This window comes from Phyllobates terribilis, unplaced genomic scaffold, assembly GCF_046119375.1.
Source record: "Phyllobates terribilis strain yellow unplaced genomic scaffold, ASM4611937v1 Scaffold_40__1_contigs__length_11209783, whole genome shotgun sequence".
Lineage (NCBI taxonomy): Eukaryota > Metazoa > Chordata > Amphibia > Anura > Dendrobatidae > Phyllobates > Phyllobates terribilis.
Window position 1 is genome coordinate 5,630,517 of NW_027362800.1, and position 22,708 is coordinate 5,653,224.

General features: G+C 45.1%; 17 non-coding genes across 17 annotated transcripts; all 17 read right to left on the bottom strand.

The window, feature by feature from the left end:
* Positions 1 to 599: 599 nt before the first annotated feature.
* On the bottom strand, positions 600 to 790 carry LOC141188076 (U2 spliceosomal RNA). Its single transcript, XR_012262201.1, has one exon. It is a non-coding gene; the product is annotated as a U2 spliceosomal RNA (small nuclear RNA).
* Positions 791 to 1,912: 1,122 nt separating this feature from the next.
* LOC141184792 (U2 spliceosomal RNA) lies at positions 1,913 to 2,103 on the bottom strand. Its single transcript, XR_012259514.1, has one exon. It is a non-coding gene; the product is annotated as a U2 spliceosomal RNA (small nuclear RNA).
* Positions 2,104 to 3,229: 1,126 nt separating this feature from the next.
* On the bottom strand, positions 3,230 to 3,420 carry LOC141184869 (U2 spliceosomal RNA). The gene has a single exon (XR_012259584.1). It is a non-coding gene; the product is annotated as a U2 spliceosomal RNA (small nuclear RNA).
* A 1,124-nt stretch (positions 3,421 to 4,544) lies between these two features.
* On the bottom strand, positions 4,545 to 4,735 carry LOC141188077 (U2 spliceosomal RNA). The gene has a single exon (XR_012262202.1). It is a non-coding gene; the product is annotated as a U2 spliceosomal RNA (small nuclear RNA).
* Positions 4,736 to 5,857: 1,122 nt separating this feature from the next.
* Positions 5,858 to 6,048, bottom strand: LOC141184356 (U2 spliceosomal RNA). Its single transcript, XR_012259119.1, has one exon. It is a non-coding gene; the product is annotated as a U2 spliceosomal RNA (small nuclear RNA).
* Positions 6,049 to 7,170: 1,122 nt separating this feature from the next.
* Positions 7,171 to 7,361, bottom strand: LOC141188078 (U2 spliceosomal RNA). Its single transcript, XR_012262203.1, has one exon. It is a non-coding gene; the product is annotated as a U2 spliceosomal RNA (small nuclear RNA).
* A 1,120-nt stretch (positions 7,362 to 8,481) lies between these two features.
* LOC141188079 (U2 spliceosomal RNA) lies at positions 8,482 to 8,672 on the bottom strand. The gene has a single exon (XR_012262204.1). It is a non-coding gene; the product is annotated as a U2 spliceosomal RNA (small nuclear RNA).
* Positions 8,673 to 9,795: 1,123 nt separating this feature from the next.
* LOC141188080 (U2 spliceosomal RNA) lies at positions 9,796 to 9,986 on the bottom strand. The gene has a single exon (XR_012262205.1). It is a non-coding gene; the product is annotated as a U2 spliceosomal RNA (small nuclear RNA).
* A 1,120-nt stretch (positions 9,987 to 11,106) lies between these two features.
* On the bottom strand, positions 11,107 to 11,297 carry LOC141188082 (U2 spliceosomal RNA). Its single transcript, XR_012262206.1, has one exon. It is a non-coding gene; the product is annotated as a U2 spliceosomal RNA (small nuclear RNA).
* A 1,124-nt stretch (positions 11,298 to 12,421) lies between these two features.
* On the bottom strand, positions 12,422 to 12,612 carry LOC141185379 (U2 spliceosomal RNA). Its single transcript, XR_012260047.1, has one exon. It is a non-coding gene; the product is annotated as a U2 spliceosomal RNA (small nuclear RNA).
* Positions 12,613 to 13,733: 1,121 nt separating this feature from the next.
* On the bottom strand, positions 13,734 to 13,924 carry LOC141188083 (U2 spliceosomal RNA). Its single transcript, XR_012262207.1, has one exon. It is a non-coding gene; the product is annotated as a U2 spliceosomal RNA (small nuclear RNA).
* A 1,120-nt stretch (positions 13,925 to 15,044) lies between these two features.
* On the bottom strand, positions 15,045 to 15,235 carry LOC141188084 (U2 spliceosomal RNA). Its single transcript, XR_012262208.1, has one exon. It is a non-coding gene; the product is annotated as a U2 spliceosomal RNA (small nuclear RNA).
* A 1,123-nt stretch (positions 15,236 to 16,358) lies between these two features.
* On the bottom strand, positions 16,359 to 16,549 carry LOC141188085 (U2 spliceosomal RNA). The gene has a single exon (XR_012262209.1). It is a non-coding gene; the product is annotated as a U2 spliceosomal RNA (small nuclear RNA).
* Positions 16,550 to 17,671: 1,122 nt separating this feature from the next.
* Positions 17,672 to 17,862, bottom strand: LOC141188086 (U2 spliceosomal RNA). Its single transcript, XR_012262210.1, has one exon. It is a non-coding gene; the product is annotated as a U2 spliceosomal RNA (small nuclear RNA).
* Positions 17,863 to 18,982: 1,120 nt separating this feature from the next.
* Positions 18,983 to 19,173, bottom strand: LOC141188088 (U2 spliceosomal RNA). The gene has a single exon (XR_012262212.1). It is a non-coding gene; the product is annotated as a U2 spliceosomal RNA (small nuclear RNA).
* Positions 19,174 to 20,293: 1,120 nt separating this feature from the next.
* On the bottom strand, positions 20,294 to 20,484 carry LOC141188089 (U2 spliceosomal RNA). The gene has a single exon (XR_012262213.1). It is a non-coding gene; the product is annotated as a U2 spliceosomal RNA (small nuclear RNA).
* A 1,124-nt stretch (positions 20,485 to 21,608) lies between these two features.
* On the bottom strand, positions 21,609 to 21,799 carry LOC141188090 (U2 spliceosomal RNA). The gene has a single exon (XR_012262214.1). It is a non-coding gene; the product is annotated as a U2 spliceosomal RNA (small nuclear RNA).
* Between the last annotated feature and the right edge of the window lie 909 nt (positions 21,800 to 22,708).

Genomic DNA, 22,708 nt, shown 5'->3' on the forward strand with positions numbered 1-22,708 from the left:
AAGAATGCCACAGACTAATCAACCAAACTTTTTGGGTTGGTTTCTCTTTTATAGTCTGCAGGCATTAAATGAAAGAAGTCAGTGTTCCAGCAGAGGGAGACAACGTTTCAGAAAAGGCATTGTAGCAAACCAAAAAAGAAATTTTAAGCGCAGCAGAGTAACCAGCTCACATACCTGTTAGCTCAGGTGAGTTTAAAAGGCTGCTGTTGATAACAAGGGCATTTGCTAAATAGATGGTGTGTGTGCAACAATATACTGAAAGGTCAATTATATTGTGCAGCTTATCTCACCACCTGTAGTTATTTAGGTGAAAGCTCCAAAATGCTTGCCTAATATGTCTGTTTATCCAAAAGGAAGTATAGAGGGAGAGCTAGATAGATAGCATTGCATTACATTACATTACATGGCAATGCAATGCACAGTTGCTGAAGTTGAACCAAAATGAGCTTGTCATCTGGCTTCTGCAACTTTTAACATGAAAAATCCAATGAGGAGAAGAAAAGCAAAGCCAAAGAGTCCATCCCAAAATCCGACAAACAAGCAAAATGAACAAAAAGCATTGAATTCAATTCTTTCTGATTTTAGAAACTGCATTAAAGAAGGGGTGCACCGGTCCTGGAGATACTGCAATACCAGGTCAATGCGTGGAGTGGACAGAGCAAGCTCTTTTTCCATCTCCCTGTTCTAAAAATCCATTTAATATATGGTCCCCAGATAGGGGACGTATCAGATATTAAACTGATAAGAACAGATACTACACTTGATCTTAGCCAAAAGGCCGAGAAGCGATAACCAGAATTGGTTTCCGACTACGGTGCCACCCAAGGATTCTGAAAAGTCCATTTGTGGAGATGGCCACCTGGACTCCCGTTAAGAAGACATGCTGTCAACCTCTAGATCCCTCACATGCCTGCACTTTTCGGCTTGCTGCTGCTGCAATCCACGCGTTTTAGATCTGCATAACTCCACCTCTTTTAGCACAGTACCCTCAACCCCCGGCTGTTCCCACCCGCCTCAACACCGTTGGAAGGGAGGAGAACCAATTAAGGCGGGGGGGGGGGGTGGAACGAGCAGCTGTCTACCCTTAGCAGGAGGGTTGCTGATTAATTACCTCTCCTGCTGCTGCTGCTGCTGGCTGTCCAGCAGCAGACTGAAGGTGGCTGCTGCTGTGCGCAGGTATATAAAGGCTCAGAGCCTATTATGACACGCGCAGCCAGCGTTCCATTGCCACATTCCGTCTACTGCAGGCGGGATACCTGGATGGCTGAATGTCACTGAGAAGCTCACAGAGACCGCCATAAGCAACAGTTTAAAAGAATGCCACAGACTAATCAACCAAACTTTTTGGGTTGGTTTCTCTTTTATAGACTGCAGGCATTAAATGAAAGAAGTCAGTGTTCCAGCAGAGGGAGACAACGTTTCAGAAAAGGCATTGTAGCAAACCAAAAAAGAAATTTTAAGCGCAGCAGAGTAACCAGCTCACATACCTGTTAGCTCAGGTGAGTTTAAAAGGCTGCTGTTGATAACAAGGGCATTTGCTAAATAGATGGTGTGTGTGCAACAATATACTGAAAGGTCAATTATATTGTGCAGCTTATCTCACCACCTGTAGTTATTTAGGTGAAAGCTCCAAAATGCTTGCCTAATATGTCTGTTTATCCAAAAGGAAGTATAGAGGGAGAGCTAGATAGATAGCATTGCATTACATTACATTACATGGCAATGCAATGCACAGTTGCTGAAGTTGAACCAAAATGAGCTTGTCATCTGGCTTCTGCAACTTTTAACATGAAAAATCCAATGAGGAGAAGAAAAGCAAAGCCAAAGAGTCCATCCCAAAATCCGACAAACAAGCAAAATGAACAAAAAGCATTGAATTCAATTCTTTCTGATTTTAGAAACTGCATTAAAGAAGGGGTGCACCGGTCCTGGAGATACTGCAATACCAGGTCAATGCGTGGAGTGGACAGAGCAAGCTCTTTTTCCATCTCCCTGTTCTAAAAATCCATTTAATATATGGTCCCCAGATAGGGGACGTATCAGATATTAAACTGATAAGAACAGATACTACGCTTGATCTTAGCCAAAAGGCCGAGAAGCGATAACCAGAATTGGTTTCCGACTACGGTGCCACCCAAGGATTCTGAAAAGTCCATTTGTGGAGATGGCCACCTGGACTCCCGTTAAGAAGACATGCTGTCAACCTCTAGATCCCTCACATGCCTGCACTTTTCGGCTTGCTGCTGCTGCAATCCACGCGTTTTAGATCTGCATAACTCCACCTCTTTTAGCACAGTACCCTCAACCCCCGGCTGTTCCCACCCGCCTCAACACCGTTGGAAGGGAGGAGAACCAATTAAGGCGGGGGGGGGGGGGGGGTGGAACGAGCAGCTGTCTACCCTTAGCAGGAGGGTTGCTGATTAATTACCTCTCCTGCTGCTGCTGCTGCTGGCTGTCCAGCAGCAGACTGAAGGTGGCTGCTGCTGTGCGCAGGTATATAAAGGCTCAGAGCCTATTATGACACGCGCAGCCAGCGTTCCATTGCCACATTCCGTCTACTGCAGGCGGGATACCTGGATGGCTGAATGTCACTGAGAAGCTCACAGAGACCGCCATAAGCAACAGTTTAAAATAATGCCACAGACTAATCAACCAAACTTTTTGGGTTGGTTTCTCTTTTATAGTCTGCAGGCATTAAATGAAAGAAGTCAGTGTTCCAGCAGAGGGAGACAACGTTTCAGAAAAGGCATTGTAGCAAACCAAAAAAGAAATTTTAAGCGCAGCAGAGTAACCAGCTCACATACCTGTTAGCTCAGGTGAGTTTAAAAGGCTGCTGTTGATAACAAGGGCATTTGCTAAATAGATGGTGTGTGTGCAACAATATACTGAAAGGTCAATTATATTGTGCAGCTTATCTCACCACCTGTAGTTATTTAGGTGAAAGCTCCAAAATGCTTGCCTAATATGTCTGTTTATCCAAAAGGAAGTATAGAGGGAGAGCTAGATAGATAGCATTGCATTACATTACATTACATGGCAATGCAATGCACAGTTGCTGAAGTTGAACCAAAATGAGCTTGTCATCTGGCTTCTGCAACTTTTAACATGAAAAATCCAATGAGGAGAAGAAAAGCAAAGCCAAAGAGTCCATCCCAAAATCCGACAAACAAGCAAAATGAACAAAAAGCATTGAATTCAATTCTTTCTGATTTTAGAAACTGCATTAAAGAAGGGGTGCACCGGTCCTGGAGATACTGCAATACCAGGTCAATGCGTGGAGTGGACAGAGCAAGCTCTTTTTCCATCTCCCTGTTCTAAAAATCCATTTAATATATGGTCCCCAGATAGGGGACGTATCAGATATTAAACTGATAAGAACAGATACTACACTTAATCTTAGCCAAAAGGCCGAGAAGCGATAATCAGAATTGGTTTCCGACTACGGTGCCACCCAAGGATTCTGAAAAGTCCATTTGTGGAGATGGCCACCTGGACTCCCGTTAAGAAGACATGCTGTCAACCTCTAGATCCCTCACATGCCTGCACTTTTCGGCTTGCTGCTGCTGCAATCCACGCGTTTTAGATCTGCATAACTCCACCTCTTTTAGCACAGTACCCTCAACCCCCGGCTGTTCCCACCCGCCTCAACACCGTTGGAAGGGAGGAGAACCAATTAAGGCGGGGGGGGGGGGGGTGGAACGAGCAGCTGTCTACCCTTAGCAGGAGGGTTGCTGATTAATTACCTCTCCTGCTGCTGCTGCTGCTGGCTGTCCAGCAGCAGACTGAAGGTGGCTGCTGCTGTGCGCAGGTATATAAAGGCTCAGAGCCTATTATGACACGCGCAGCCAGCGTTCCATTGCCACATTCCGTCTACTGCAGGCGGGATACCTGGATGGCTGAATGTCACTGAGAAGCTCACAGAGACCGCCATAAGCAACAGTTTAAAAGAATGCCACAGACTAATCAACCAAACTTTTTGGGTTGGTTTCTCTTTTATAGTCTGCAGGCATTAAATGAAAGAAGTCAGTGTTCCAGCAGAGGGAGACAACGTTTCAGAAAAGGCATTGTAGCAAACCAAAAAAGAAATTTTAAGCGCAGCAGAGTAACCAGCTTACATACCTGTTAGCTCAGGTGAGTTTAAAAGGCTGCTGTTGATAACAAGGGCATTTGCTAAATAGATGGTGTGTGTGCAACAATATACTGAAAGGTCAATTATATTGTGCAGCTTATCTCACCACCTGTAGTTATTTAGGTGAAAGCTCCAAAATGCTTGCCTAATATGTCTGTTTATCCAAAAGGAAGTATAGAGGGAGAGCTAGATAGATAGCATTGCATTACATTACATTACATGGCAATGCAATGCACAGTTGCTGAAGTTGAACCAAAATGAGCTTGTCATCTGGCTTCTGCAACTTTTAACATGAAAAATCCAATGAGGAGAAGAAAAGCAAAGCCAAAGAGTCCATCCCAAAATCCGACAAACAAGCAAAATGAACAAAAAGCATTGAATTCAATTCTTTCTGATATTAGAAACTGCATTAAAGAAGGGGTGCACCGGTCCTGGAGATACTGCAATACCAGGTCAATGCGTGGAGTGGACAGAGCAAGCTCTTTTTCCATCTCCCTGTTCTAAAAATCCATTTAATATATGGTCCCCAGATAGGGGACGTATCAGATATTAAACTGATAAGAACAGATACTACACTTGATCTTAGCCAAAAGGCCGAGAAGCGATAACCAGAATTGGTTTCCGACTACGGTGCCACCCAAGGATTCTGAAAAGTCCATTTGTGGAGATGGCCACCTGGACTCCCGTTAAGAAGACATGCTGTCAACCTCAGATCCCTCACATGCCTGCACTTTTCGGCTTGCTGCTGCTGCAATCCACGCGTTTTAGATCTGCATAACTCCACCTCTTTTAGCACAGTACCCTCAACCCCCGGCTGTTCCCACCCGCCTCAACACCGTTGGAAGGGAGGAGAACCAATTAAGGCGGGGGGGGGGGGGTGGAACGAGCAGCTGTCTACCCTTAGCAGGAGGGTTGCTGATTAATTACCTCTCCTGCTGCTGCTGCTGCTGGCTGTCCAGCAGCAGACTGAAGGTGGCTGCTGCTGTGCGCAGGTATATAAAGGCTCAGAGCCTATTATGACACGCGCAGCCAGCGTTCCATTGCCACATTCCGTCTACTGCAGGCGGGATACCTGGATGGCTGAATGTCACTGAGAAGCTCACAGAGACCGCCATAAGCAACAGTTTAAAAGAATGCCACAGACTAATCAACCAAACTTTTTGGGTTGGTTTCTCTTTTATAGTCTGCAGGCATTAAATGAAAGAAGTCAGTGTTCCAGCAGAGGGAGACAACGTTTCAGAAAAGGCATTGTAGCAAACCAAAAAAGAAATTTTAAGCGCAGCAGAGTAACCAGCTCACATACCTGTTAGCTCAGGTGAGTTTAAAAGGCTGCTGTTGATAACAAGGGCATTTGCTAAATAGATGGTGTGTGTGCAACAATATACTGAAAGGTCAATTATATTGTGCAGCTTATCTCACCACCTGTAGTTATTTAGGTGAAAGCTCCAAAATGCTTGCCTAATATGTCTGTTTATCCAAAAGGAAGTATAGAGGGAGAGCTAGATAGATAGCATTGCATTACATTACATTACATGGCAATGCAATGCACAGTTGCAGAAGTTGAACCAAAATGAGCTTGTCATCTGGCTTCTGCAACTTTTAACATGAAAAATCCAATGAGGAGAAGAAAAGCAAAGCCAAAGAGTCCATCCCAAAATCCGACAAACAAGCAAAATGAACAAAAAGCATTGAATTCAATTCTTTCTGATTTTAGAAACTGCATTAAAGAAGGGGTGCACCGGTCCTGGAGATACTGCAATACCAGGTCAATGCGTGGAGTGGACAGAGCAAGCTCTTTTTCCATCTCCCTGTCCTAAAAATCCATTTAATATATGGTCCCCAGATAGGGGACGTATCAGATATTAAACTGATAAGAACAGATACTACACTTGATCTTAGCCAAAAGGCCGAGAAGCGATAACCAGAATTGGTTTCCGACTACGGTGCCACCCAAGGATTCTGAAAAGTCCATTTGTGGAGATGGCCACCTGGACTCCCGTTAAGAAGACATGCTGTCAACCTCTAGATCCCTCACATGCCTGCACTTTTCGGCTTGCTGCTGCTGCAATCCACGCGTTTTAGATCTGCATAACTCCACCTCTTTTAGCACAGTACCCTCAACCCCCGGCTGTTCCCACCCGCCTCAACACCGTTGGAAGGGAGGAGAACCAATTAAGGCGGGGGGGGGGGGTGGAACGAGCAGCTGTCTACCCTTAGCAGGAGGGTTGCTGATTAATTACCTCTCCTGCTGCTGCTGCTGCTGGCTGTCCAGCAGCAGACTGAAGGTGGCTGCTGCTGTGCGCAGGTATATAAAGGCTCAGAGCCTATTATGACACGCGCAGCCAGCGTTCCATTGCCACATTCCGTCTACTGCAGGCGGGATACCTGGATGGCTGAATGTCACTGAGAAGCTCACAGAGACCGCCATAAGCAACAGTTTAAAAGAATGCCACAGACTAATCAACCAAACTTTTTGGGTTGGTTTCTCTTTTATAGTCTGCAGGCATTAAATGAAAGAAGTCAGTGTTCCAGCAGAGGGAGACAACGTTTCAGAAAAGGCATTGTAGCAAACCAAAAAATAAATTTTAAGCGCAGCAGAGTAACCAGCTCACATACCTGTTAGCTCAGGTGAGTTTAAAAGGCTGCTGTTGATAACAAGGGCATTTGCTAAATAGATGGTGTGTGTGCAACAATATACTGAAAGGTCAATTATATTGTGCAGCTTATCTCACCACCTGTAGTTATTTAGGTGAAAGCTCCAAAATGCTTGCCTAATATGTCTGTTTATCCAAAAGGAAGTATAGAGGGAGAGCTAGATAGATAGCATTGCATTACATTACATTACATGGCAATGCAATGCACAGTTGCTGAAGTTGAACCAAAATGAGCTTGTCATCTGGCTTCTGCAACTTTTAACATGAAAAATCCAATGAGGAGAAGAAAAGCAAAGCCAAAGAGTCCATCCCAAAATCCGACAAACAAGCAAAATGAACAAAAAGCATTGAATTCAATTCTTTCTGATTTTAGAAACTGCATTAAAGAAGGGGTGCACCGGTCCTGGAGATACTGCAATACCAGGTCAATGCGTGGAGTGGACAGAGCAAGCTCTTTTTCCATCTCCCTGTTCTAAAAATCCATTTAATATATGGTCCCCAGATAGGGGACGTATCAGATATTAAACTGATAAGAACAGATACTACACTTGATCTTAGCCAAAAGGCCGAGAAGCGATAACCAGAATTGGTTTCCGACTACGGTGCCACCCAAGGATTCTGAAAAGTCCATTTGTGGAGATGGCCACCTGGACTCCCGTTAAGAAGACATGCTGTCAACCTCTAGATCCCTCACATGCCTGCACTTTTCGGCTTGCTGCTGCAGCAATCCACGCGTTTTAGATCTGCATAACTCCACCTCTTTTAGCACAGTACCCTCAACCCCCGGCTGTTCCCACCCGCCTCAACACCGTTGGAATGGAGGAGAACCAATTAAGGCGGGGGGGGGGTGGAACGAGCAGCTGTCTACCCTTAGCAGGAGGGTTGCTGATTAATTACCTCTCCTGCTGCTGCTGCTGCTGGCTGTCCAGCAGCAGACTGAAGGTGGCTGCTGCTGTGCGCAGGTATATAAAGGCTCAGAGCCTATTATGACACGCGCAGCCAGCGTTCCATTGCCACATTCCGTCTACTGCAGGCGGGATACCTGGATGGCTGAATGTCACTGAGAAGCTCACAGAGACCGCCATAAGCAACAGTTTAAAAGAATGCCACAGACTAATCAACCAAACTTTTTGGGTTGGTTTCTCTTTTATAGTCTGCAGGCATTAAATGAAAGAAGTCAGTGTTCCAGCAGAGGGAGACAACGTTTCAGAAAAGGCATTGTAGCAAACCAAAAAAGAAATTTTAAGCGCAGCAGAGTAACCAGCTCACATACCTGTTAGCTCAGGTGAGTTTAAAAGGCTGCTGTTGATAACAAGGGCATTTGCTAAATAGATGGTGTGTGTGCAACAATATACTGAAAGGTCAATTATATTGTGCAGCTTATCTCACCACCTGTAGTTATTTAGGTGAAAGCTCCAAAATGCTTGCCTAATATGTCTGTTTATCCAAAAGGAAGTATAGAGGGAGAGCTAGATAGATAGCATTGCATTACATTACATTACATGGCAATGCAATGCACAGTTGCTGAAGTTGAACCAAAATGAGCTTGTCATCTGGCTTCTGCAACTTTTAACATGAAAAATCCAATGAGGAGAAGAAAAGCAAAGCCAAAGAGTCCATCCCAAAATCCGACAAACAAGCAAAATGAACAAAAAGCATTGAATTCAATTCTTTCTGATTTTAGAAACTGCATTAAAGAAGGGGTGCACCGGTCCTGGAGATACTGCAATACCAGGTCAATGCGTGGAGTGGACAGAGCAAGCTCTTTTTCCATCTCCCTGTTCTAAAAATCCATTTAATATATGGTCCCCAGATAGGGGACGTATCAGATATTAAACTGATAAGAACAGATACTACACTTGATCTTAGCCAAAAGGCCGAGAAGCGATAACCAGAATTGGTTTCCGACTACGGTGCCACCCAAGGATTCTGAAAAGTCCATTTGTGGAGATGGCCACCTGGACTCCCGTTAAGAAGACATGCTGTCAACCTCTAGATCCCTCACATGCCTGCACTTTTCGGCTTGCTGCTGCTGCAATCCACGCGTTTTAGATCTGCATAACTCCACCTCTTTTAGCACAGTACCCTCAACCCCCGGCTGTTCCCACCCGCCTCAACACCGTTGGAAGGGAGGAGAACCAATTAAGGCGGGGGGGGGGGGGTGGAACGAGCAGCTGTCTACCCTTAGCAGGAGGGTTGCTGATTAATTACCTCTCCTGCTGCTGCTGCTGCTGGCTGTCCAGCAGCAGACTGAAGGTGGCTGCTGCTGTGCGCAGGTATATAAAGGCTCAGAGCCTATTATGACACGCGCAGCCAGCGTTCCATTGCCACATTCCGTCTACTGCAGGCGGGATACCTGGATGGCTGAATGTCACTGAGAAGCTCACAGAGACCGCCATAAGCAACAGTTTAAAAGAATGCCACAGACTAATCAACCAAACTTTTTGGGTTGGTTTCTCTTTTATAGTCTGCAGGCATTAAATGAAAGAAGTCAGTGTTCCAGCAGAGGGAGACAACGTTTCAGAAAAGGCATTGTAGCAAACCAAAAAAGAAATTTTAAGCGCAGCAGAGTAACCAGCTCACATACCTGTTAGCTCAGGTGAGTTTAAAAGGCTGCTGTTGATAACAAGGGCATTTGCTAAATAGATGGTGTGTGTGCAACAATATACTGAAAGGTCAATTATATTGTGCAGCTTATCTCACCACCTGTAGTTATTTAGGTGAAAGCTCCAAAATGCTTGCCTAATATGTCTGTTTATCCAAAAGGAAGTATAGAGGGAGAGCTAGATAGATAGCATTGCATTACATTACATTACATGGCAATGCAATGCACAGTTGCTGAAGTTGAACCAAAATGAGCTTGTCATCTGGCTTCTGCAACTTTTAACATGAAAAATCCAATGAGGAGAAGAAAAGCAAAGCCAAAGAGTCCATCCCAAAATCCGACAAACAAGCAAAATGAACAAAAAGCATTGAATTCAATTCTTTCTGATTTTAGAAACTGCATTAAAGAAGGGGTGCACCGGTCCTGGAGATACTGCAATACCAGGTCAATGCGTGGAGTGGACAGAGCAAGCTCTTTTTCCATCTCCCTGTTCTAAAAATCCATTTAATATATGGTCCCCAGATAGGGGACGTATCAGATATTAAACTGATAAGAACAGATACTACACTTGATCTTAGCCAAAAGGCCGAGAAGCGATAACCAGAATTGGTTTCCAACTACGGTGCCACCCAAGGATTCTGAAAAGTCCATTTGTGGAGATGGCCACCTGGACTCCCGTTAAGAAGACATGCTGTCAACCTCTAGATCCCTCACATGCCTGCACTTTTCGGCTTGCTGCTGCAGCAATCCACGCGTTTTAGATCTGCATAACTCCACCTCTTTTAGCACAGTACCCTCAACCCCCGGCTGTTCCCACCCGCCTCAACACCGTTGGAATGGAGGAGAACCAATTAAGGCGGGGGGGGGGTGGAACGAGCAGCTGTCTACCCTTAGCAGGAGGGTTGCTGATTAATTACCTCTCCTGCTGCTGCTGCTGCTGGCTGTCCAGCAGCAGACTGAAGGTGGCTGCTGCTGTGCGCAGGTATATAAAGGCTCAGAGCCTATTATGACACGCGCAGCCAGCGTTCCATTGCCACATTCCGTCTACTGCAGGCGGGATACCTGGATGGCTGAATGTCACTGAGAAGCTCACAGAGACCGCCATAAGCAACAGTTTAAAAGAATGCCACAGACTAATCAACCAAACTTTTTGGGTTGGTTTCTCTTTTATAGTCTGCAGGCATTAAATGAAAGAAGTCAGTGTTCCAGCAGAGGGAGACAACGTTTCAGAAAAGGCATTGTAGCAAACCAAAAAAGAAATTTTAAGCGCAGCAGAGTAACCAGCTCACATACCTGTTAGCTCAGGTGAGTTTAAAAGGCTGCTGTTGATAACAAGGGCATTTGCTAAATAGATGGTGTGTGTGCAACAATATACTGAAAGGTCAATTATATTGTGCAGCTTATCTCACCACCTGTAGTTATTTAGGTGAAAGCTCCAAAATGCTTGCCTAATATGTCTGTTTATCCAAAAGGAAGTATAGAGGGAGAGCTAGATAGATAGCATTGCATTACATTACATTACATGGCAATGCAATGCACAGTTGCTGAAGTTGAACCAAAATGAGCTTGTCATCTGGCTTCTGCAACTTTTAACATGAAAAATCCAATGAGGAGAAGAAAAGCAAAGCCAAAGAGTCCATCCCAAAATCCGACAAACAAGCAAAATGAACAAAAAGCATTGAATTCAATTCTTTCTGATTTTAGAAACTGCATTAAAGAAGGGGTGCACCGGTCCTGGAGATACTGCAATACCAGGTCAATGCGTGGAGTGGACAGAGCAAGCTCTTTTTCCATCTCCCTGTTCTAAAAATCCATTTAATATATGGTCCCCAGATAGGGGACGTATCAGATATTAAACTGATAAGAACAGATACTACACTTGATCTTAGCCAAAAGGCCGAGAAGCGATAACCAGAATTGGTTTCCGACTACGGTGCCACCCAAGGATTCTGAAAAGTCCATTTGTGGAGATGGCCACCTGGACTCCCGTTAAGAAGACATGCTGTCAACCTCTAGATCCCTCACATGCCTGCACTTTTCGGCTTGCTGCTGCTGCAATCCACGCGTTTTAGATCTGCATAACTCCACCTCTTTTAGCACAGTACCCTCAACCCCCGGCTGTTCCCACCCGCCTCAACACCGTTGGAAGGGAGGAGAACCAATTAAGGCGGGGGGGGGGGGGGTGGAACGAGCAGCTGTCTACCCTTAGCAGGAGGGTTGCTGATTAATTACCTCTCCTGCTGCTGCTGCTGCTGGCTGTCCAGCAGCAGACTGAAGGTGGCTGCTGCTGTGCGCAGGTATATAAAGGCTCAGAGCCTATTATGACACGCGCAGCCAGCGTTCCATTGCCACATTCCGTCTACTGCAGGCGGGATACCTGGATGGCTGAATGTCACTGAGAAGCTCACAGAGACCGCCATAAGCAACAGTTTAAAAGAATGCCACAGACTAATCAACCAAACTTTTTGGGTTGGTTTCTCTTTTATAGTCTGCAGGCATTAAATGAAAGAAGTCAGTGTTCCAGCAGAGGGAGACAACGTTTCAGAAAAGGCATTGTAGCAAACCAAAAAAGAAATTTTAAGCGCAGCAGAGTAACCAGCTCACATACCTGTTAGCTCAGGTGAGTTTAAAAGGCTGCTGTTGATAACAAGGGCATTTGCTAAATAGATGGTGTGTGTGCAACAATATACTGAAAGGTCAATTATATTGTGCAGCTTATCTCACCACCTGTAGTTATTTAGGTGAAAGCTCCAAAATGCTTGCCTAATATGTCTGTTTATCCAAAAGGAAGTATAGAGGGAGAGCTAGATAGATAGCATTGCATTACATTACATTACATGGCAATGCAATGCACAGTTGCTGAAGTTGAACCAAAATGAGCTTGTCATCTGGCTTCTGCAACTTTTAACATGAAAAATCCAATGAGGAGAAGAAAAGCAAAGCCAAAGAGTCCATCCCAAAATCCGACAAACAAGCAAAATGAACAAAAAGCATTGAATTCAATTCTTTCTGATTTTAGAAACTGCATTAAAGAAGGGGTGCACCGGTCCTGGAGATACTGCAATACCAGGTCAATGCGTGGAGTGGACAGAGCAAGATCTTTTTCCATCTCCCTGTTCTAAAAATCCATTTAATATATGGTCCCCAGATAGGGGACGTATCAGATATTAAACTGATAAGAACAGATACTACACTTGATCTTAGCCAAAAGGCCGAGAAGCGATAACCAGAATTGGTTTCCGACTACGGTGCCACCCAAGGATTCTGAAAAGTCCATTTGTGGAGATGGCCACCTGGACTCCCGATAAGAAGACATGCTGTCAACCTCTAGATCCCTCACATGCCTGCACTTTTCGGCTTGCTGCTGCTGCAATCCACGCGTTTTAGATCTGCATAACTCCACCTCTTTTAGCACAGTACCCTCAACCCCCGGCTGTTCCCACCCGCCTCAACACCGTTGGAAGGGAGGAGAACCAATTAAGGCGGGGGGGGGGGTGGAACGAGCAGCTGTCTACCCTTAGCAGGAGGGTTGCTGATTAATTACCTCTCCTGCTGCTGCTGCTGCTGGCTGTCCAGCAGCAGACTGAAGGTGGCTGCTGCTGTGCGCAGGTATATAAAGGCTCAGAGCCTATTATGACACGCGCAGCCAGCGTTCCATTGCCACATTCCGTCTACTGCAGGCGGAATACCTGGATGGCTGAATGTCACTGAGAAGCTCACAGAGACCGCCATAAGCAACAGTTTAAAAGAATGCCACAGACTAATCAACCAAACTTTTTGGGTTGGTTTCTCTTTTATAGTCTGCAGGCATTAAATGAAAGAAGTCAGTGTTCCAGCAGAGGGAGACAACGTTTCAGAAAAGGCATTGTAGCAAACCAAAAAAGAAATTTTAAGCGCAGCAGAGTAACCAGCTCACATACCTGTTAGCTCAGGTGAGTTTAAAAGGCTGCTGTTGATAACAAGGGCATTTGCTAAATAGATGGTGTGTGTGCAACAATATACTGAAAGGTCAATTATATTGTGCAGCTTATCTCACCACCTGTAGTTATTTAGGTGAAAGCTCCAAAATGCTTGCCTAATATATCTGTTTATCCAAAAGGAAGTATAGAGGGAGAGCTAGATAGATAGCATTGCATTACATTACATTACATGGCAATGCAATGCACAGTTGCTGAAGTTGAACCAAAATGAGCTTGTCATCTGGCTTCTGCAACTTTTAACATGAAAAATCCAATGAGGAGAAGAAAAGCAAAGCCAAAGAGTCCATCCCAAAATCCGACAAACAAGCAAAATGAACAAAAAGCATTGAATTCAATTCTTTCTGATTTTAGAAAGTGCATTAAAGAAGGGGTGCACCGGTCCTGGAGATACTGCAATACCAGGTCAATGCGTGGAGTGGACAGAGCAAGCTCTTTTTCCATCTCCCTGTTCTAAAAATCCATTTAATATATGGTCCCCAGATAGGGGACGTATCAGATATTAAACTGATAAGAACAGATACTACACTTGATCTTAGCCAAAAGGCCGAGAAGCGATAACCAGAATTGGTTTCCGACTACGGTGCCACCCAAGGATTCTGAAAAGTCCATTTGTGGAGATGGCCACCTGGACTCCCGTTAAGAAGACATGCTGTCAACCTCTAGATCCCTCACATGCCTGCACTTTTCGGCTTGCTGCTGCTGCAATCCACGCGTTTTAGATCTGCATAACTCCACCTCTTTTAGCACAGTACCCTCAACCCCCGGCTGTTCCCACCCGCCTCAACACCGTTGGAAGGGAGGAGAACCAATTAAGGCGGGGGGGGGGTGGAACGAGCAGCTGTCTACCCTTAGCAGGAGGGTTGCTGATTAATTACCTCTCCTGCTGCTGCTGCTGCTGGCTGTCCAGCAGCAGACTGAAGGTGGCTGCTGCTGTGCGCAGGTATATAAAGGCTCAGAGCCTATTATGACACGCGCAGCCAGCGTTCCATTGCCACATTCCGTCTACTGCAGGCGGGATACCTGGATGGCTGAATGTCACTGAGAAGCTCACAGAGACCGCCATAAGCAACAGTTTAAAAGAATGCCACAGACTAATCAACCAAACTTTTTGGGTTGGTTTCTCTTTTATAGTCTGCAGGCATTAAATGAAAGAAGTCAGTGTTCCAGCAGAGGGAGACAACGTTTCAGAAAAGGCATTGTAGCAAACCAAAAAAGAAATTTTAAGCGCAGCAGAGTAACCAGCTCACATACCTGTTAGCTCAGGTGAGTTTAAAAGGCTGCTGTTGATAACAAGGGCATTTGCTAAATAGATGGTGTGTGTGCAACAATATACTGAAAGGTCAATTATATTGTGCAGCTTATCTCACCACCTGTAGTTATTTAGGTGAAAGCTCCAAAATGCTTGCCTAATATGTCTGTTTATCCAAAAGGAAGTATAGAGGGAGAGCTAGATAGATAGCATTGCATTACATTACATTACATGGCAATGCAATGCACAGTTGCTGAAGTTGAACCAAAATGAGCTTGTCATCTGGCTTCTGCAACTTTTAACATGAAAAATCCAATGAGGAGAAGAAAAGCAAAGCCAAAGAGTCCATCCCAAAATCCGACAAACAAGCAAAATGAACAAAAAGCATTGAATTCAATTCTTTCTGATTTTAGAAACTGCATTAAAGAAGGGGTGCACCGGTCCTGGAGATACTGCAATACCAGGTCAATGCGTGGAGTGGACAGAGCAAGCTCTTTTTCCATCTCCCTGTTCTAAAAATCCATTTAATATATGGTCCCCAGATAGGGGACGTATCAGATATTAAACTGATAAGAACAGATACTACACTTGATCTTAGCCAAAAGGCCGAGAAGCGATAACCAGAATTGGTTTCCGACTACGGTGCCACCCAAGGATTCTGAAAAGTCCATTTGTGGAGATGGCCACCTGGACTCCCGTTAAGAAGACATGCTGTCAACCTCTAGATCCCTCACATGCCTGCACTTTTCGGCTTGCTGCTGCTGCAATCCACGCGTTTTAGATCTGCATAACTCCACCTCTTTTAGCACAGTACCCTCAACCCCCGGCTGTTCCCACCCGCCTCAACACCGTTGGAAGGGAGGAGAACCAATTAAGGCGGGGGGGGGGGGGTGGAACGAGCAGCTGTCTACCCTTAGCAGGAGGGTTGCTGATTAATTACCTCTCCTGCTGCTGCTGCTGCTGGCTGTCCAGCAGCAGACTGAAGGTGGCTGCTGCTGTGCGCAGGTATATAAAGGCTCAGAGCCTATTATGACACGCGCAGCCAGCGTTCCATTGCCACATTCCGTCTACTGCAGGCGGGATACCTGGATGGCTGAATGTCACTGAGAAGCTCACAGAGACCGCCATAAGCAACAGTTTAAAAGAATGCCACAGACTAATCAACCAAACTTTTTGGGTTGGTTTCTCTTTTATAGTCTGCAGGCATTAAATGAAAGAAGTCAGTGTTCCAGCAGAGGGAGACAACGTTTCAGAAAAGGCATTGTAGCAAACCAAAAAAGAAATTTTAAGCGCAGCAGAGTAACCAGCTCACATACCTGTTAGCTCAGGTGAGTTTAAAAGGCTGCTGTTGATAACAAGGGCATTTGCTAAATAGATGGTGTGTGTGCAACAATATACTGAAAGGTCAATTATATTGTGCAGCTTATCTCACCACCTGTAGTTATTTAGGTGAAAGCTCCAAAATGCTTGCCTAATATGTCTGTTTATCCAAAAGGAAGTATAGAGGGAGAGCTAGATAGATAGCATTGCATTACATTACATTACATGGCAATGCAATGCACAGTTGCTGAAGTTGAACCAAAATGAGCTTGTCATCTGGCTTCTGCAACTTTTAACATGAAAAATCCAATGAGGAGAAGAAAAGCAAAGCCAAAGAGTCCATCCCAAAATCCGACAAACAAGCAAAATGAACAAAAAGCATTGAATTCAATTCTTTCTGATTTTAGAAACTGCATTAAAGAAGGGGTGCACCGGTCCTGGAGATACTGCAATACCAGGTCAATGCGTGGAGTGGACAGAGCAAGCTCTTTTTCCATCTCCCTGTTCTAAAAATCCATTTAATATATGGTCCCCAGATAGGGGACGTATCAGATATTAAACTGATAAGAACAGATACTACACTTGATCTTAGCCAAAAGGCCGAGAAGCGATAACCAGAATTGGTTTCCGACTACGGTGCCACCCAAGGATTCTGAAAAGTCCATTTGTGGAGATGGCCACCTGGACTCCCGTTAAGAAGACATGCTGTCAACCTCTAGATCCCTCACATGCCTGCACTTTTCGGCTTGCTGCTGCTGCAATCCACGCGTTTTAGATCTGCATAACTCCACCTCTTTTAGCACAGTAAACTCAACCCCCGGCTGTTCCCACCCGCCTCAACACCGTTGGAAGGGAGGAGAACCAATTAAGGCGGGGGGGGGGGGTGGAACGAGCAGCTGTCTACCCTTAGCAGGAGGGTTGCTGATTAATTACCTCTCCTGCTGCTGCTGCTGCTGGCTGTCCAGCAGCAGACTGAAGGTGACTGCTGCTGTGCGCAGGTATATAAAGGCTCAGAGCCTATTATGACACGCGCAGCCAGCGTTCCATTGCCACATTCCGTCTACTGCAGGCGGGATACCTGGATGGCTGAATGTCACTGAGAAGCTCACAGAGACCGCCATAAGCAACAGTTTAAAAGAATGCCACAGACTAATCAACCAAACTTTTTGGGTTGGTTTCTCTTTTATAGTCTGCAGGCATTAAATGAAAGAAGTCAGTGTTCCAGCAGAGGGAGACAACGTTTCAGAAAAGGCATTGTAGCAAACCAAAAAAGAAATTTTAAGCGCAGCAGAGTAACCAGCTCACATACCTGTTAGCTCAGGTGAGTTTAAAAGGCTGCTGTTGATAACAAGGGCATTTGCTAAATAGATGGTGTGTGTGCAACAATATACTGAAAGGTCAATTATATTGTGCAGCTTATCTCACCACCTGTAGTTATTTAGGTGAAAGCTCCAAAATGCTTGCCTAATATGTCTGTTTATCCAAAAGGAAGTATAGAGGGAGAGCTAGATAGATAGCATTGCATTACATTACATTACATGGCAATGCAATGCACAGTTGCTGAAGTTGAACCAAAATGAGCTTGTCATCTGGCTTCTGCAACTTTTAACATGAAAAATCCAATGAGGAGAAGAAAAGCAAAGCCAAAGAGTCCATCCCAAAATCCGACAAACAAGCAAAATGAACAAAAAGCATTGAATTCAATTCTTTCTGATTTTAGAAACTGCATTAAAGAAGGGGTGCACCGGTCCTGGAGATACTGCAATACCAGGTCAATGCGTGGAGTGGACAGAGCAAGCTCTTTTTCCATCTCCCTGTTCTAAAAATCCATTTAATATATGGTCCCCAGATAGGGGACGTATCAGATATTAAACTGATAAGAACAGATACTACACTTGATCTTAGCCAAAAGGCCGAGAAGCGATAACCAGAATTGGTTTCCGATTACGGTGCCACCCAAGGATTCTGAAAAGTCCATTTGTGGAGATGGCCACCTGGACTCCCGTTAAGAAGACATGCTGTCAACCTCTAGATCCCTCACATGCCTGCACTTTTCGGCTTGCTGCTGCTGCAATCCACGCGTTTTAGATCTGCATAACTCCACCTCTTTTAGCACAGTACCCTCAACCCCCGGCTGTTCCCACCCGCCTCAACACCGTTGGAAGGGAGGAGAACCAATTAAGGCGGGGGGGGGGTGGAACGAGCAGCTGTCTACCCTTAGCAGGAGGGTTGCTGATTAATTACCTCTCCTGCTGCTGCTGCTGCTGGCTGTCCAGCAGCAGACTGAAGGTGGCTGCTGCTGTGCGCAGGTATATAAAGGCTCAGAGCCTATTATGACACGCGCAGCCAGCGTTCCATTGCCACATTCCGTCTACTGCAGGCGGGATACCTGGATGGCTGAATGTCACTGAGAAGCTCACAGAGACCGCCATAAGCAACAGTTTAAAAGAATGCCACAGACTAATCAACCAAACTTTTTGGGTTGGTTTCTCTTTTATAGTCTGCAGGCATTAAATGAAAGAAGTCAGTGTTCCAGCAGAGGGAGACAACGTTTCAGAAAAGGCATTGTAGCAAACCAAAAAAGAAATTTTAAGCGCAGCAGAGTAACCAGCTCACATACCTGTTAGCTCAGGTGAGTTTAAAAGGCTGCTGTTGATAACAAGGGCATTTGCTAAATAGATGGTGTGTGTGCAACAATATACTGAAAGGTCAATTATATTGTGCAGCTTATCTCACCACCTGTAGTTATTTAGGTGAAAGCTCCAAAATGCTTGCCTAATATGTCTGTTTATCCAAAAGGAAGTATAGAGGGAGAGCTAGATAGATAGCATTGCATTACATTACATTACATGGCAATGCAATGCACAGTTGCTGAAGTTGAACCAAAATGAGCTTGTCATCTGGCTTCTGCAACTTTTAACATGAAAAATCCAATGAGGAGAAGAAAAGCAAAGCCAAAGAGTCCATCCCAAAATCCGACAAACAAGCAAAATGAACAAAAAGCATTGAATTCAATTCTTTCTGATTTTAGAAACTGCATTAAAGAAGGGGTGCACCGGTCCTGGAGATACTGCAATACCAGGTCAATGCGTGGAGTGGACAGAGCAAGCTCTTTTTCCATCTCCCTGTTCTAAAAATCCATTTAATATATGGTCCCCAGATAGGGGACGTATCAGATATTAAACTGATAAGAACAGATACTACACTTGATCTTAGCCAAAAGGCCGAGAAGCGATAACCAGAATTGGTTTCCGACTACGGTGCCACCCAAGGATTCTGAAAAGTCCATTTGTGGAGATGGCCACCTGGACTCCCGTTAAGAAGACATGCTGTCAACCTCTAGATCCCTCACATGCCTGCACTTTTCGGCTTGCTGCTGCTGCAATCCACGCGTTTTAGATCTGCATAACTCCACCTCTTTTAGCACAGTACCCTCAACCCCCGGCTGTTCCCACCCGCCTCAAAACCGTTGGAAGGGAGGAGAACCAATTAAGGCGGGGGGGTGGTGGAACGAGCAGCTGTCTACCCTTAGCAGGAGGGTTGCTGATTAATTACCTCTCCTGCTGCTGCTGCTGCTGGCTGTCCAGCAGCAGACTGAAGGTGGCTGCTGCTGTGCGCAGGTATATAAAGGCTCAGAGCCTATTATGACACGCGCAGCCAGCGTTCCATTGCCACATTCCGTCTACTGCAGGCGGGATACCTGGATGGCTGAATGTCACTGAGAAGCTCACAGAGACCGCCATAAGCAACAGTTTAAAAGAATGCCACAGACTAATCAACCAAACTTTTTGGGTTGGTTTCTCTTTTATAGTCTGCAGGCATTAAATGAAAGAAGTCAGTGTTCCAGCAGAGGGAGACAACGTTTCAGAAAAGGCATTGTAGCAAACCAAAAAAGAAATTTTAAGCGCAGCAGAGTAACCAGCTCACATACCTGTTAGCTCAGGTGAGTTTAAAAGGCTGCTGTTGATAACAAGGGCATTTGCTAAATAGATGGTGTGTGTGCAACAATATACTGAAAGGTCAATTATATTGTGCAGCTTATCTCACCACCTGTAGTTATTTAGGTGAAAGCTCCAAAATGCTTGCCTAATATGTCTGTTTATCCAAAAGGAAGTATAGAGGGAGAGCTAGATAGATAGCATTGCATTACATTACATTACATGGCAATGCAATGCACAGTTGCTGAAGTTGAACCAAAATGAGCTTGTCATCTGGCTTCTGCAACTTTTAACATGAAAAATCCAATGAGGAGAAGAAAAGCAAAGCCAAAGAGTCCATCCCAAAATCCGACAAACAAGCAAAATGAACAAAAAGCATTGAATTCAATTCTTTCTGATTTTAGAAACTGCATTAAAGAAGGGGTGCACCGGTCCTGGAGATACTGCAATACCAGGTCAATGCGTGGAGTGGACAGAGCAAGCTCTTTTTCCATCTCCCTGTTCTAAAAATCCATTTAATATATGGTCCCCAGATAGGGGACGTATCAGATATTAAACTGATAAGAACAGATACTACACTTGATCTTAGCCAAAAGGCCGAGAAGCGATAACCAGAATTGGTTTCCGACTACGGTGCCACCCAAGGATTCTGAAAAGTCCATTTGTGGAGATGGCCACCTGGACTCCCGTTAAGAAGACATGCTGTCAACCTCTAGATCCCTCACATGCCTGCACTTTTCGGCTTGCTGCTGCTGCAATCCACGCGTTTTAGATCTGCATAACTCCACCTCTTTTAGCACAGTACCCTCAACCCCCGGCTGTTCCCACCCGCCTCAACACCGTTGGAAGGGAGGAGAACCAATTAAGGCGGGGGGGGGGGGGGTGGAACGAGCAGCTCTCTACCCTTAGCAGGAGGGTTGCTGATTAATTACCTCTCCTGCTGCTGCTGCTGCTGGCTGTCCAGCAGCAGACTGAAGGTGGCTGCTGCTGTGCGCAGGTATATAAAGGCTCAGAGCCTATTATGACACGCGCAGCCAGCGTTCCATTGCCACATTCCGTCTACTGCAGGCGGGATACCTGGATGGCTGAATGTCACTGAGAAGCTCACAGAGACTGCCATAAGCAACAGTTTAAAAGAATGCCACAGACTAATCAACCAAACTTTTTGGGTTGGTTTCTCTTTTATAGTCTGCAGGCATTAAATGAAAGAAGTCAGTGTTCCAGCAGAGGGAGACAACGTTTCAGAAAAGGCATTGTAGCAAACCAAAAAAGAAATTTTAAGCGCAGCAGAGTAACCAGCTCACATACCTGTTAGCTCAGGTGAGTTTAAAAGGCTGCTGTTGATAACAAGGGCATTTGCTAAATAGATGGTGTGTGTGCAACAATATACTGAAAGGTCAATTATATTGTGCAGCTTATCTCACCACCTGTAGTTATTTAGGTGAAAGCTCCAAAATGCTTGCCTAATATGTCTGTTTATCCAAAAGGAAGTATAGAGGGAGAGCTAGATAGATAGCATTGCATTACATTACATTACATGGCAATGCAATGCACAGTTGCTGAAGTTGAACCAAAATGAGCTTGTCATCTGGCTTCTGCAACTTTTAACATGAAAAATCCAATGAGGAGAAGAAAAGCAAAGCCAAAGAGTCCATCCCAAAATCCGACAAACAAGCAAAATGAACAAAAAGCATTGAATTCAATTCTTTCTGATTTTAGAAACTGCATTAAAGAAGGGGTGCACCGGTCCTGGAGATACTGCAATACCAGGTCAATGCGTGGAGTGGACAGAGCAAGCTCTTTTTCCATCTCCCTGTTCTAAAAATCCATTTAATATATGGTCCCCAGATAGGGGACGTATCAGATATTAAACTGATAAGAACAGATACTACACTTGATCTTAGCCAAAAGGCCGAGAAGCGATAACCAGAATTGGTTTCCGACTACGGTGCCACCCAAGGATTCTGAAAAGTCCATTTGTGGAGATGATGGCCACCTGGACTCCCATTAAGAAGACATGCTGTCAACCTCTAGATCCCTCACATGCCTGCACTTTTCGGCTTGCTGCTGCTGCAATCCACGCGTTTTAGATCTGCATAACTCCACCTCTTTTAGCACAGTACCCTCAACCCCCGGCTGTTCCCACCCGCCTCAACACCGTTGGAAGGGAGGAGAACCAATTAAGGCGGGGGGGGGGGTGGAACGAGCAGCTGTCTACCCTTAGCAGGAGGGTTGCTGATTAATTACCTCTCCTGCTGCTGCTGCTGCTGGCTGTCCAGCAGCAGACTGAAGGTGGCTGCTGCTGTGCGCAGGTATATAAAGGCTCAGAGCTTATTATGACACGCGCAGCCAGCGTTCCATTGCCACATTCCGTCTACTGCAGGCGGGATACCTGGATGGCTGAATGTCACTGAGAAGCTCACAGAGACCGCCATAAGCAACAGTTTAAAAGAATGCCACAGACTAATCAACCAAACTTTTTGGGTTGGTTTCTCTTTTATAGTCTGCAGGCATTAAATGAAAGAAGTCAGTGTTCCAGCAGAGGGAGACAACGTTTCAGAAAAGGCATTGTAGCAAACCAAAAAAGAAATTTTAAGCGCAGCAGAGTAACCAGCTCACATACCTGTTAGCTCAGGTGAGTTTAAAAGGCTGCTGTTGATAACAAGGGCATTTGCTAAATAGATGGTGTGTGTGCAACAATATACTGAAAGGTCAATTATATTGTGCAGCTTATCTCACCACCTGTAGTTATTTAGGTGAAAGCTCCAAAATGCTTGCCTAATATGTCTGTTTATCCAAAAGGAAGTATAGAGGGAGAGCTAGATAGATAGCA